The sequence below is a fragment of the Acipenser ruthenus genome, unplaced genomic scaffold, assembly GCF_902713425.1.
Source record: "Acipenser ruthenus unplaced genomic scaffold, fAciRut3.2 maternal haplotype, whole genome shotgun sequence".
NCBI lineage: Eukaryota > Metazoa > Chordata > Actinopteri > Acipenseriformes > Acipenseridae > Acipenser > Acipenser ruthenus.
In genome coordinates, this window is record NW_026707395.1 from 116583 (window position 1) to 126541 (window position 9959).

At 43.8% G+C, this 9959-nt stretch overlaps 31 non-coding genes and 14 pseudogenes across 31 annotated transcripts; all 45 read right to left on the reverse strand.

The window, feature by feature from the left end:
- Positions 1-58: 58 nt before the first annotated feature.
- On the reverse strand, positions 59-177 carry LOC131726998 (5S ribosomal RNA). Its single transcript, XR_009321807.1, has one exon. It is a non-coding gene; the product is annotated as a 5S ribosomal RNA (ribosomal RNA).
- Positions 178-277: 100 nt separating this feature from the next.
- LOC131726123 (5S ribosomal RNA) lies at positions 278-396 on the reverse strand. The gene has a single exon (XR_009321306.1). It is a non-coding gene; the product is annotated as a 5S ribosomal RNA (ribosomal RNA).
- Positions 397-510: 114 nt separating this feature from the next.
- LOC131726655 (5S ribosomal RNA) lies at positions 511-619 on the reverse strand (annotated as a pseudogene).
- Positions 620-733: 114 nt separating this feature from the next.
- Positions 734-842, reverse strand: LOC131726656 (5S ribosomal RNA; annotated as a pseudogene).
- A 100-nt stretch (positions 843-942) lies between these two features.
- Positions 943-1051, reverse strand: LOC131726813 (5S ribosomal RNA; annotated as a pseudogene).
- Positions 1052-1165: 114 nt separating this feature from the next.
- LOC131726657 (5S ribosomal RNA) lies at positions 1166-1274 on the reverse strand (annotated as a pseudogene).
- A 114-nt stretch (positions 1275-1388) lies between these two features.
- Positions 1389-1497, reverse strand: LOC131726815 (5S ribosomal RNA; annotated as a pseudogene).
- Positions 1498-1597: 100 nt separating this feature from the next.
- Positions 1598-1716, reverse strand: LOC131725493 (5S ribosomal RNA). The gene has a single exon (XR_009320672.1). It is a non-coding gene; the product is annotated as a 5S ribosomal RNA (ribosomal RNA).
- A 100-nt stretch (positions 1717-1816) lies between these two features.
- On the reverse strand, positions 1817-1935 carry LOC131726273 (5S ribosomal RNA). The gene has a single exon (XR_009321456.1). It is a non-coding gene; the product is annotated as a 5S ribosomal RNA (ribosomal RNA).
- Positions 1936-2048: 113 nt separating this feature from the next.
- Positions 2049-2167, reverse strand: LOC131726293 (5S ribosomal RNA). Its single transcript, XR_009321479.1, has one exon. It is a non-coding gene; the product is annotated as a 5S ribosomal RNA (ribosomal RNA).
- A 114-nt stretch (positions 2168-2281) lies between these two features.
- Positions 2282-2400, reverse strand: LOC131726416 (5S ribosomal RNA). The gene has a single exon (XR_009321605.1). It is a non-coding gene; the product is annotated as a 5S ribosomal RNA (ribosomal RNA).
- A 100-nt stretch (positions 2401-2500) lies between these two features.
- LOC131726659 (5S ribosomal RNA) lies at positions 2501-2609 on the reverse strand (annotated as a pseudogene).
- A 111-nt stretch (positions 2610-2720) lies between these two features.
- Positions 2721-2829, reverse strand: LOC131726660 (5S ribosomal RNA; annotated as a pseudogene).
- Positions 2830-2943: 114 nt separating this feature from the next.
- Positions 2944-3052, reverse strand: LOC131726816 (5S ribosomal RNA; annotated as a pseudogene).
- Positions 3053-3152: 100 nt separating this feature from the next.
- On the reverse strand, positions 3153-3271 carry LOC131727019 (5S ribosomal RNA). Its single transcript, XR_009321828.1, has one exon. It is a non-coding gene; the product is annotated as a 5S ribosomal RNA (ribosomal RNA).
- A 100-nt stretch (positions 3272-3371) lies between these two features.
- LOC131726274 (5S ribosomal RNA) lies at positions 3372-3490 on the reverse strand. The gene has a single exon (XR_009321457.1). It is a non-coding gene; the product is annotated as a 5S ribosomal RNA (ribosomal RNA).
- A 113-nt stretch (positions 3491-3603) lies between these two features.
- Positions 3604-3722, reverse strand: LOC131726999 (5S ribosomal RNA). The gene has a single exon (XR_009321808.1). It is a non-coding gene; the product is annotated as a 5S ribosomal RNA (ribosomal RNA).
- Positions 3723-3836: 114 nt separating this feature from the next.
- LOC131726109 (5S ribosomal RNA) lies at positions 3837-3955 on the reverse strand. Its single transcript, XR_009321292.1, has one exon. It is a non-coding gene; the product is annotated as a 5S ribosomal RNA (ribosomal RNA).
- Positions 3956-4055: 100 nt separating this feature from the next.
- LOC131726790 (5S ribosomal RNA) lies at positions 4056-4164 on the reverse strand (annotated as a pseudogene).
- A 100-nt stretch (positions 4165-4264) lies between these two features.
- Positions 4265-4373, reverse strand: LOC131726864 (5S ribosomal RNA; annotated as a pseudogene).
- A 100-nt stretch (positions 4374-4473) lies between these two features.
- On the reverse strand, positions 4474-4592 carry LOC131727000 (5S ribosomal RNA). The gene has a single exon (XR_009321809.1). It is a non-coding gene; the product is annotated as a 5S ribosomal RNA (ribosomal RNA).
- Positions 4593-4706: 114 nt separating this feature from the next.
- On the reverse strand, positions 4707-4825 carry LOC131727001 (5S ribosomal RNA). The gene has a single exon (XR_009321810.1). It is a non-coding gene; the product is annotated as a 5S ribosomal RNA (ribosomal RNA).
- Positions 4826-4925: 100 nt separating this feature from the next.
- LOC131727002 (5S ribosomal RNA) lies at positions 4926-5044 on the reverse strand. The gene has a single exon (XR_009321811.1). It is a non-coding gene; the product is annotated as a 5S ribosomal RNA (ribosomal RNA).
- Positions 5045-5144: 100 nt separating this feature from the next.
- On the reverse strand, positions 5145-5263 carry LOC131726130 (5S ribosomal RNA). The gene has a single exon (XR_009321313.1). It is a non-coding gene; the product is annotated as a 5S ribosomal RNA (ribosomal RNA).
- Positions 5264-5363: 100 nt separating this feature from the next.
- LOC131726124 (5S ribosomal RNA) lies at positions 5364-5482 on the reverse strand. Its single transcript, XR_009321307.1, has one exon. It is a non-coding gene; the product is annotated as a 5S ribosomal RNA (ribosomal RNA).
- Positions 5483-5596: 114 nt separating this feature from the next.
- Positions 5597-5705, reverse strand: LOC131726661 (5S ribosomal RNA; annotated as a pseudogene).
- A 114-nt stretch (positions 5706-5819) lies between these two features.
- On the reverse strand, positions 5820-5938 carry LOC131726110 (5S ribosomal RNA). Its single transcript, XR_009321293.1, has one exon. It is a non-coding gene; the product is annotated as a 5S ribosomal RNA (ribosomal RNA).
- Positions 5939-6038: 100 nt separating this feature from the next.
- LOC131726846 (5S ribosomal RNA) lies at positions 6039-6147 on the reverse strand (annotated as a pseudogene).
- A 100-nt stretch (positions 6148-6247) lies between these two features.
- LOC131726388 (5S ribosomal RNA) lies at positions 6248-6366 on the reverse strand. The gene has a single exon (XR_009321577.1). It is a non-coding gene; the product is annotated as a 5S ribosomal RNA (ribosomal RNA).
- Positions 6367-6480: 114 nt separating this feature from the next.
- LOC131727003 (5S ribosomal RNA) lies at positions 6481-6599 on the reverse strand. The gene has a single exon (XR_009321812.1). It is a non-coding gene; the product is annotated as a 5S ribosomal RNA (ribosomal RNA).
- Positions 6600-6699: 100 nt separating this feature from the next.
- On the reverse strand, positions 6700-6818 carry LOC131726328 (5S ribosomal RNA). Its single transcript, XR_009321514.1, has one exon. It is a non-coding gene; the product is annotated as a 5S ribosomal RNA (ribosomal RNA).
- A 100-nt stretch (positions 6819-6918) lies between these two features.
- LOC131726662 (5S ribosomal RNA) lies at positions 6919-7027 on the reverse strand (annotated as a pseudogene).
- A 100-nt stretch (positions 7028-7127) lies between these two features.
- Positions 7128-7236, reverse strand: LOC131726830 (5S ribosomal RNA; annotated as a pseudogene).
- Positions 7237-7336: 100 nt separating this feature from the next.
- On the reverse strand, positions 7337-7455 carry LOC131726103 (5S ribosomal RNA). The gene has a single exon (XR_009321286.1). It is a non-coding gene; the product is annotated as a 5S ribosomal RNA (ribosomal RNA).
- Positions 7456-7555: 100 nt separating this feature from the next.
- Positions 7556-7674, reverse strand: LOC131727004 (5S ribosomal RNA). Its single transcript, XR_009321813.1, has one exon. It is a non-coding gene; the product is annotated as a 5S ribosomal RNA (ribosomal RNA).
- A 100-nt stretch (positions 7675-7774) lies between these two features.
- On the reverse strand, positions 7775-7893 carry LOC131726131 (5S ribosomal RNA). Its single transcript, XR_009321314.1, has one exon. It is a non-coding gene; the product is annotated as a 5S ribosomal RNA (ribosomal RNA).
- A 114-nt stretch (positions 7894-8007) lies between these two features.
- Positions 8008-8126, reverse strand: LOC131727005 (5S ribosomal RNA). Its single transcript, XR_009321814.1, has one exon. It is a non-coding gene; the product is annotated as a 5S ribosomal RNA (ribosomal RNA).
- Positions 8127-8226: 100 nt separating this feature from the next.
- LOC131727006 (5S ribosomal RNA) lies at positions 8227-8345 on the reverse strand. Its single transcript, XR_009321815.1, has one exon. It is a non-coding gene; the product is annotated as a 5S ribosomal RNA (ribosomal RNA).
- A 114-nt stretch (positions 8346-8459) lies between these two features.
- On the reverse strand, positions 8460-8578 carry LOC131726442 (5S ribosomal RNA). Its single transcript, XR_009321631.1, has one exon. It is a non-coding gene; the product is annotated as a 5S ribosomal RNA (ribosomal RNA).
- A 114-nt stretch (positions 8579-8692) lies between these two features.
- LOC131727007 (5S ribosomal RNA) lies at positions 8693-8811 on the reverse strand. Its single transcript, XR_009321816.1, has one exon. It is a non-coding gene; the product is annotated as a 5S ribosomal RNA (ribosomal RNA).
- A 114-nt stretch (positions 8812-8925) lies between these two features.
- LOC131726227 (5S ribosomal RNA) lies at positions 8926-9044 on the reverse strand. The gene has a single exon (XR_009321410.1). It is a non-coding gene; the product is annotated as a 5S ribosomal RNA (ribosomal RNA).
- A 100-nt stretch (positions 9045-9144) lies between these two features.
- Positions 9145-9263, reverse strand: LOC131726387 (5S ribosomal RNA). Its single transcript, XR_009321576.1, has one exon. It is a non-coding gene; the product is annotated as a 5S ribosomal RNA (ribosomal RNA).
- A 100-nt stretch (positions 9264-9363) lies between these two features.
- LOC131726422 (5S ribosomal RNA) lies at positions 9364-9482 on the reverse strand. The gene has a single exon (XR_009321611.1). It is a non-coding gene; the product is annotated as a 5S ribosomal RNA (ribosomal RNA).
- Positions 9483-9596: 114 nt separating this feature from the next.
- On the reverse strand, positions 9597-9715 carry LOC131727009 (5S ribosomal RNA). The gene has a single exon (XR_009321818.1). It is a non-coding gene; the product is annotated as a 5S ribosomal RNA (ribosomal RNA).
- A 100-nt stretch (positions 9716-9815) lies between these two features.
- Positions 9816-9934, reverse strand: LOC131726204 (5S ribosomal RNA). Its single transcript, XR_009321387.1, has one exon. It is a non-coding gene; the product is annotated as a 5S ribosomal RNA (ribosomal RNA).
- Between the last annotated feature and the right edge of the window lie 25 nt (positions 9935-9959).

Below are 9959 nucleotides of genomic sequence, written 5' to 3' on the forward strand. Positions count from 1 at the left end.
GGGGTGATTCCTCCAAAATTTCCTTTTGTCCTCCACACATTTCAATTGTAAAATGTAATGCCTGCAGCACTTGATATTCCCAGGTGGTCTCCCATCCAAGTACTAACCAAGCCCAACATTGCTTAGCTTCTGAGATCAGACGAGATCAGGCTTATTCAAGGTGGTGTGGCCGCAGGCGATTGCATTTCTGCTTTCATGACTTTTATGTTTAGTGAGCTGGGGGTGATTCCTCCAAAATTTCCTTTTGTCCTCCACACATTTCAATTGTAAAATGTAATGCCTGCAGCACTTGATATTCCCAGGTGGTCTCCCATCCAAGTACTAACCAAGCCCAACATTGCTTAGCTTCTGAGATCAGACGAGATCAGGCTTATACAAGGTGGTGTGGCCGCAGGCGATTGCATTTCTGATTTCATGACTTTTATGTTTAGTGAGCTGGGGGTGATTCCTCCAAAATTTCCTTTTGGCCTCCACACATTTCAATTGTAAAATGTAATTACAAAAATGTAATGCCTGCAGCACTTGATATTCCCAGGTGGTCTCCCATCCAAGTACTAACCAAGCCCAACATTGCTTAGCTTCTGAGATCAGGCTTATTCAAGGTGGTGTGGCCGCAGGCGATTGCATTTCTGCTTTCATGACTTTTATGTTTAGTGAGCTGGGGGTGATTCCTCCAAAATTTCCTTTTGTCCTCCACACATTTCAATTGTAAAATGTAATTACAAAAATGTAATGCCTGCAGCACTTGATATTCCCAGGTGGTCTCCCATCCAAGTACTAACCAAGCCCAACATTGCTTAGCTTCTGAGATCAGGCTTATTCAAGGTGGTGTGGCCGCAGGCGATTGCATTTCTGCTTTCATGACTTTTATGTTTAGTGAGCTGGGGGTGATTCCTCCAAAATTTCCTTTTGTCGTCCACACATTTCAATTGTAAAATGTAATGCCTGCAGCACTTGATATTCCCAGGTGGTCTCCCATCCAAGTACTAACCAAGCCCAACATTGCTTAGCTTCTGAGACCAGGCTTATTCAAGGTGGTGTGGCCGCAGGCGATTGCATTTCTGCTTTCATGACTTTTATGTTTAGTGAGCTGGGGGTGATTCCTCCAAAATTTCATTTTGTCCTCCACACATTTCAATTGTAAAATGTAATTACAAAAATGTAATGCCTGCAGCACTTGATATTCCCAGGTGGTCTCCCATCCAAGTACTAACCAAGCCCAACATTGCTTAGCTTCTGAGATCAGGCTTATTCAAGGTGGTGTGGCCGCAGGCGATTGCCTTTCTGCTTTCATGACTTTTATGTTTAGGGAGCTGGGGGTGATTCCTCCAAAATTTCCTTTTGTCGTCCACACATTTCAATTGTAAAATGGAATTACAAAAATGTAATGCCTGCAGCACTTGATATTCCCAGGTGGTCTCCCATCCAAGTACTAACCAAGCCCAACATTGCTTAGCTTCTGAGACCAGGCTTATTCAAGGTGGTGTGGCCGCAGGCGATTGCATTTCTGCTTTCATGACTTTTATGTTTAGGGAGCTGGGGGTGATTCCTCCAAAATTTCCCTTTGGCCTCCACACATTTCAATTGTAAAATGTAATGCCTGCAGCACTTGATATTCCCAGGTGGTCTCCCATCCAAGTACTAACCAAGCCCAACATTGCTTAGCTTCTGAGATCAGATGAGATCAGGCATATTCAAGGTGGTGTGGCCGCAGGCAATTGCATTTCTGCTTTCATGACTTTTATGTTTAGTGAGCTGGGGGTGATTCCTCCAAAATTTCCTTTTGTCCTCCACACATTTCAATTGTAAAATGTAATTCCTGCAGCACTTGATATTCCCAGGTGGTCTCCCATCCAAGTACTAACCAAGCCCAACATTGCTTAGCTTCTGAGATCAGACGAGATCAGGCTTATTCAAGGTGGTGTGGCCGCAGGCGATTGCTTTATGCTTTCATGACTTTTATGTTTAGTGAGCTGGGGGTGATTCCTCCAAAATTTCCTTTTGTCCTCCACACATTTCAATTGTAAAATGTAATTACAAAAATGTAATGCCTGCAGCACTTGATATTCCCAGGTGGTCTCCCATCCAAGTACTAACCAAGCCCAACATGGCTTAGCTTCTGAGATCAGACGAGATCAGGCTTATTCAAGGTGGTGTGGCCGCAGGCGATTGCATTTCTGCTTTCATGACTTTTATGTTTAGTGAGCTGGGGGTGATTCCTCCAAAATTTCCTTTAGGCCTCCACACATTTCAATTGTAAAATGTAATTACAAAATTGTAATGCCTGCAGCACTTGATATTCCCAGGTGGTCTCCCATCAAAGTACTAACCAAGCCCAACATTGCTTAGTTTCTGAGATCAGACAAGATCAGGCTTATTCAAGGTGGTGTGGCCGCAGGCGATTGCATTTCTGCTTTCATGACTTTTATGTTTAGTGAGCTGGGGGTGATTCCTCCAAAATTTCCTTTTGTCCTCCACACATTTCATTTGTAAAATGTAATGCCTGCAGCACTTGATATTCCCAGGTGGTCTCCCATCCAAGTACTAACCAAGCCCAACATTGCTTAGCTTCTGAGATCAGGCTTATTCAAGGTGGTGTGGCCGCAGGCGATTGCATTTCTGCTTTCATGACTTTTATGTTTAGTGAGCTGGGGGTGATTCCAAAATTTCATTTTGTCCTCCACACATTTCAATTGTAAAATGTAATTACAAAAATGTAATGCCTGCAGCACTTGATATTCCCAGGTGGTCTCCCATCCAAGTACTAACCAAGCCCAACATTGCTTAGCTTCTGAGATCAGGCTTATTCAAGGTGGTGTGGCCGCAGGCGATTGCCTTTCTGCTTTCATGACTTTTATGTTTAGGGAGCTGGGGGTGATTCCTCCAAAATTTCCTTTTGTCGTCCACACATTTCAATTGTAAAATGGAATTACAAAAATGTAATGCCTGCAGCACTTGATATTCCCAGGTGGTCTCCCATCCAAGTACTAACCAAGCCCAACATTGCTTAGCTTCTGAGACCAGGCTTATTCAAGGTGGTGTGGCCGCAGGCGATTGCATTTCTGCTTTCATGACTTTTATGTTTAGGGAGCTGGGGGTGATTCCTCCAAAATTTCCCTTTGGCCTCCACACATTTCAATTGTAAAATGTAATGCCTGCAGCCCTTGATATTCCCAGGTGGTCTCCCATCCAAGTACTAACCAAGCCCAACATTGCTTAGCTTCTGAGATCAGATGAGATCAGGCATATTCAAGGTGGTGTGGCCGCAGGCAATTGCATTTCTGCTTTCATGACTTTTATGTTTAGTGAGCTGGGGGTGATTCCTCCAAAATTTCCTTTTGTCCTCCACACATTTCAATTGTAAAATGTAATTCCTGCAGCACTTGATATTCCCAGGTGGTCTCCCATCCAAGTACTAACCAAGCCCAACATTGCTTAGCTTCTGAGATCAGACGAGATCAGGCTTATTCAAGGTGGTGTGGCCGCAGGCGATTGCTTTATGCTTTCATGACTTTTATGTTTAGTGAGCTGGGGGTGATTCCTCCAAAATTTCCTTTTGTCCTCCACACATTTCAATTGTAAAATGTAATTACAAAAATGTAATGCCTGCAGCACTTGATATTCCCAGGTGGTCTCCCATCCAAGTACTAACCAAGCCCAACATTGCTTAGCTTCTGAGATCAGACGAGATCAGGCTTATTCAAGGTGGTGTGGCCGCAGGCGATTGCATTTCTGCTTTCATGACTTTTATGTTTAGTGAGCTGGGGGTGATTCCTCCAAAATTTCCTTTAGGCCTCCACACATTTCAATTGTAAAATGTAATTACAAAATTGTAATGCCTGCAGCACTTGATATTCCCAGGTGGTCTCCCATCCAAGTACTAACCAAGCCCAACATTGCTTAGTTTCTGAGATCAGACGAGATCAGGCTTATTCAAGGTGGTGTGGCCGCAGGCGATTGCATTTCTGCTTTCATGACTTTTATGTTTAGTGAGCTGGGGGTGATTCCTCCAAAATTTCCTTTTGTCCTCCACACATTTCAATTGTAAAATGTAATGCCTGCAGCACTTGATATTCCCAGGTGGTCTCCCATCCAAGTACTAACCAAGCCCAACATTGCTTAGCTTCTGAGATCAGGCTTATACAAGGTGGTGTGGCCGCAGGCGATTGCATTTCTGCTATCATGACTTTTATGTTTAGTGAGCTGGGGGTGATTCCTCCAAAATTTCCTTTTGTCCTCCACACATTTCAATTGTAAAATGTAATGCCTGCAGCACTTGATATTCCCAGGTGGTCTCCCATCCAAGTACTAACCAAGCCCAATATTGCTTAGCTTCTGAGATCAGACTTATTCAAGGTGGTGTGGCCGCAGGCGATTGCATTTCTGCTTTCATGACTTTTATGTTTAGTGAGCTGGGGGTGATTCCTCCAAAATTTCCTTTTGTCCTCCACACATTTCAATTGTAAAATGTAATGCCTGCAGCACTTGATATTCCCAGGTGGTCTCCCATCCAAGTACTAACCAAGCCCAACATTGCTTAGCTTCTGAGATCAGACGAGATCAGGCTTATTCAAGGTGGTGTGGCCGCAGGCGATTGCATTTCTGCTTTCATGACTTTTATGTTTAGTGAGCTGGGGGTGATTCCTCCAAAATTTCCTTTTGTCCTCCACACATTTCAATTGTAAAATGTAATTACAAAAATGTAATGCCTGCAGCACTTGATATTCCCAGGTGGTCTCCCATCCAAGTACTAACCAAGCCCAACATTGCTTAGCTTCTGAGATCAGACGAGATCAGGCTTATTCAAGGTGGTGTGGCCGCAGGCGATTGCATTTCTGCTTTCATGACTTTTATGTTTAGTAAGCTGGGGGTGATTCCTCCAAAATTTCCTTTTGTCCTCCACACATTTCAATTGTAAAATGTAATGCCTGCAGCACTTGATATTCCCAGGTGGTCTCCCATCCAAGTACTAACCAAGCCCAACATTGCTTAGCTTCTGAGATCAGACGAGATCAGGCTTATTCAAGGTGGTGTGGCCGCAGGCGATTGCATTTCTGCTTTCATGACTTTTATGTTTAGTAAGCTGGGGGTGATTCCTCCAAAATTTCCTTTTGTCCTCCACACATTTCAATTGTAAAATGTAATGCCTGCAGCACTTGATATTCCCAGCTGGTCTCCCATCCAAGTACTAATCAAGCCCAACATTGCTTAGCTTCTGAGATCAGACGAGATCAGGCTTATTCAAGGTGGTGTGGCCGCAGGCGATTGCATTTCTGCTTTCATGACTTTTATGTTTAGGGAGCTGGGGGTGATTCCTCCAAAATTTCCTTTTGTCCTCCACACATTTCAATTGTAAAATGTAATGCCTGCAGCACTTGATATTCCCAGGTGGTCTCCCATCCAAGTACTAACCAAGCCCAACATTGCTTAGCTTCTGAGATCAGACGAGATCAGGCTTATACAAGGTGGTGTGGCCGCAGGCGATTGCATTTCTGCTTTCATGACTTTTATGTTTAGTGAGCTGGGGGTGATTCCTCCAAAATTTCCTTTTGGCCTCCACACATTTCAATTGTAAAATGTAATTACAAAAATGTAATGCCTGCAGCACTTGATATTCCCAGGTGGTCTCCCATCCAAGTACTAACCAAGCCCAACATTGCTTAGCTTCTGAGATCAGGCTTATTCAAGGTGGTGTGGCCGCAGGCGATTGCATTTCTGCTTTCATGACTTTTATGTTTAGTGAGCTGGGGGTGATTCCTCCAAAATTTCCTTTAGGCCTCCACACATTTCAATTGTAAAATGTAATTACAAAATTGTAATGCCTGCAGCACTTGATATTCCCAGGTGGTCTCCCATCCAAGTACTAACCAAGCCCAACATTGCTTAGTTTCTGAGATCAGACGAGATCAGGCTTATTCAAGGTGGTGTGGCCGCAGGCGATTGCATTTCTGCTTTCATGACTTTTATGTTTAGTGAGCTGGGGGTGATTCCTCCAAAATTTCCTTTTGTCCTCCACACATTTCAATTGTAAAATGTAATGCCTGCAGCACTTGATATTCCCAGGTGGTCTCCCATCCAAGTACTAACCAAGCCCAATATTGCTTAGCTTCTGAGATCAGGCTTATTCAAGGTGGTGTGGCCGCAGGCGATTGCATTTCTGCTTTCATGACTTTTATGTTTAGTGAGCTGGGGGTGATTCCTCCAAAATTTCCTTTTGTCCTCCACACATTTCAATTGTAAAATGTAATGCCTGCAGCATTTGATATTCCCAGGTGGTCTCCCATCCAAGTACTAACCAAGCCCAACATTGCTTAGCTTCTGAGATCAGACGAGATCAGGCTTATTCAAGGTGGTGTGGCCGCAGGCGATTGCATTTCTGCTTTCATGACTTTTATGTTTAGTGAGCTGGGGGTGATTCCTCCAAAATTTCCTTTTGGCCTCCACACATTTCAATTGTAAAATGTAATTACAAAAATGTAATGCCTGCAGCACTTGATATTCCCAGGTGGTCTCCCATCCAAGTACTAACCAAGCCCAACATTGCTTAGCTTCTGAGATCAGACGAGATCAGGCTTATTCAAGGTGGTGTGGCCGCAGGCGATTGCATTTCTGCTTTCATGACTTTTATGTTTAGTGAGCTGGGGGTGATTCCTCCAAAATTTCCTTTTGTCCTCCACACATTTCAATTGTAAAATGTAATGCCTGCAGCACTTGATATTCCCAGGTGGTCTCCCATCCAAGTACTAATCAAGCCCAACATTGCTTAGCTTCTGAGATCAGACGAGATCAGGCTTATTCAAGGTGGTGTGGCCGCAGGCGATTGCATTTCTGCTTTCATGACTTTTATGTTTAGTAAGCTGGGGGTGATTCCTCCAAAATTTCCTTTTGTCCTCCACACATTTCAATTGTAAAATGTAATGCCTGCAGCACTTGATATTCCCAGGTGGTCTCCCATCCAAGTACTAACCAAGCCCAACATTGCTTAGCTTCTGAGATCAGGCTTATTCAAGGTGGTGTGGCCGCAGGCGATTGCATTTCTGCTTTCATGACTTTTATGTTTAGTGAGCTGGGGGTGATTCCTCCAAAATTTCCTTATGTCCTCCACACATTTCAATTGTAAAATGTAATGCCTGCAGCACTTGATATTCCCAGGTGGTCTCCCATCCAAGTACTAACCAAGCCCAACATTGCTTAGCTTCTGAGATCAGACTTATTCAAGGTGGTGTGGCCGCAGGCGATTGCATTTCTGCTGTCATGACTTTTATGTTTAGTGAGCTGGGGGTGATTCCTCCAAAATTTCCTTTTGTCCTCCACACATTTCAATTGTAAAATGTAATGCCTGCAGCACTTGATATTCCCAGGTGGTCGCCCATCCAAGTACTAACCAAGCCCAACATTGCTTAGCTTCTGAGATCAGACGAGATCAGGCTTATTCAAGGTGGTGTGGCTGCAGGCGATTGCATTTCTGCTTTCATGACTTTTATGTTTAGTGAGCTGGGGGTGATTCCTCCAAAATTTCCTTTTGTCCTCCACACATTTCAATTGTAAAATGTAATGCCTGCAGCACTTGATATTCCCAGGTGGTCTCCCATCCAAGTACTAACCAAGCCCAACATTGCTTAGCTTCTGAGATCAGACGAGATCAGGCTTATTCAAGGTGGTGTGGCCGCAGGCGATTGCATTTCTGCTTTCATGACTTTTATGTTTAGTGAGCTGGGGGTGATTCCTCCAAAATTTCCTTTTGTCCTCCACACATTTCAATTGTAAAATGTAATGCCTGCAGCACTTGATATTCCCAGGTGGTCTCCCATCCAAGTACTAACCAAGCCCAACATTGCTTAGCTTCTGAGATCAGACGAGATCAGGCTTAATCAAGGTGGTGTGGCCGCAGGCGATTGCATTTCTGCTTTCATGACTTTTATGTTTAGTGAGCTGGGGGTGATTCCTCCAAAATTTCCTTTTGTCTTCCACACATTTCAATTGTAAAATGTAATTACAAAAAAGTAATGCCTGCAGCACTTGATATTCCCAGGTGGTCTCCCATCCAAGTACTAACCAAGCCCAACATTGCTTAGCTTCTGAGATCAGACGAGATCAGGCTTATTCAAGGTGGTGTGGCCGCAGGCGATTGCATTTCTGCTTTCATGACTTTTATGTTTAGTGAGCTGGGGGTGATTCCTCCAAAATTTCCTTTTGTCCTCCACACATTTCAATTGTAAAATGTAATGCCTGCAGCACTTGATATTCCCAGGTGGTCTCCCATCCAAGTACTAACCAAGCCCAACATTGCTTAGCTTCTGAGATCAGACGAGATCAGGCTTATTCAAGGTGGTGTGGCCGCAGGCGATTGCATTTCTGCTTTCATGACTTTTATGTTTAGTGAGCTGGGGGTGATTCCTCCAAAATTTCCTTTTGTCCTCCACACATTTCAATTGTAAAATGTAATTACAAAAATGTAATGCCTGCAGCACTTGATATTCCCAGGTGGTCTCCCATCCAAGTACTAACCAAACCCAACATTGCTTAGCTTCTGAGATCAGACGAGATCAGGCATATTCAAGGTTGTGTGGCCGCAGGCGATTGCATTTCTGCTTTCATGACTTTTATGTTTAGTGAGCTGGGGGTGATTCCTCCAAAATTTCCTTTTGTCCTCCACACATTTCAATTGTAAAATGTAATTACAAAAATGTAATGCCTGCAGCACTTGATATTCCCAGGTGGTCTCCCATCCAAGTACTAACCAAGCCCAACATTGCTTAGCTTCTGAGATCAGACGAGATCAGGCTTATTCAAGGTGGTGTGGCCGCAGGCGATTGCATTTCTGCTTTCATGACTTTTATGTTTAGTGAGCTGGGGGTGATTCCTCCAAAATTTCCTTTTGTCCTCCACACATTTCAATTGTAAAATGTAATTACAAAAATGTAATGCCTACAGCACTTGATATTCCCAGGTGGTCTCCCATCCAAGTACTAACCAAGCCCAACATTGCTTAGCTTCTGAGATCAGACGAGATCAGGCTTATTCAAGGTGGTGTGGCCGCAGGCGATTGCATTTCTGCTTTCATGACTTTTATGTTTAGTGAGCTGGGGGTGATTCCTCCAAAATTTCCTTTTGTCCTCCACACATTTCAATTGTAAAATGTAATGCCTGCAGCACTTGATATTCCCAGGTGGTCTCCCATCCAAGTACTAACCAAGCCCAACATTGCTTAGCTTCGGAGATCAGACGAGATCAGGCTTATACAAGGTGGTGTGGCCGCAGGCGATTGCATTTCTGCTTTCATGACTTTTATGTTTAGTGAGCTGGTGGTGATTCCTCCAAAATTTCCTTTTATCCTCCACACATTTCAATTGTAAAATGTAATGCCTGCAGCACTTGATATTCCCAGGTGGTCTCCCATCCAAGTACTAACCAAGCCCAACATTGCTTAGCTTCAGAGATCAGACGAGATCAGGCTTATTCAAGGTGGTGTGGCCGCAGGTGATTGCATTTCTGCTTTCATGACTTTTATGTTTAGTGAGCTGGGGGTGATTCCTCCAAAATTTCCTTTTGTCCTCCACACATTTCAATTGTAAAATGTAATTACTAAAATGTAATGCCTGCAGCACTTGATATTCCCAGGTGGTCTCCCATCCAAGTACTAACCAAGCCCAACATTGCTTAGCTTCTGAGATCAGACGAGATCAGGCTTATTCAAGGTGGTGTGGCCGCAGGCGATTGCATTTCTGCTTTCATTACTTTTATGTTTAGTGAGCTGGGGGTGATTCCTCCAAAATTTCCTTTTGTCCTCCACACATTTCAATTGTAAAATGTAATGCCTGCAGCACTTGATATTCCCAGGTGGTCTCCCATGCAAGTACTAACCAAGCCCAACATTGCTTAGCTTCTGAGATCAGACGAGATCAGGCTTATTCAAGGTGGTGTGGCCGCAGGCGATTGCATTTCTGCTTTCATGACTT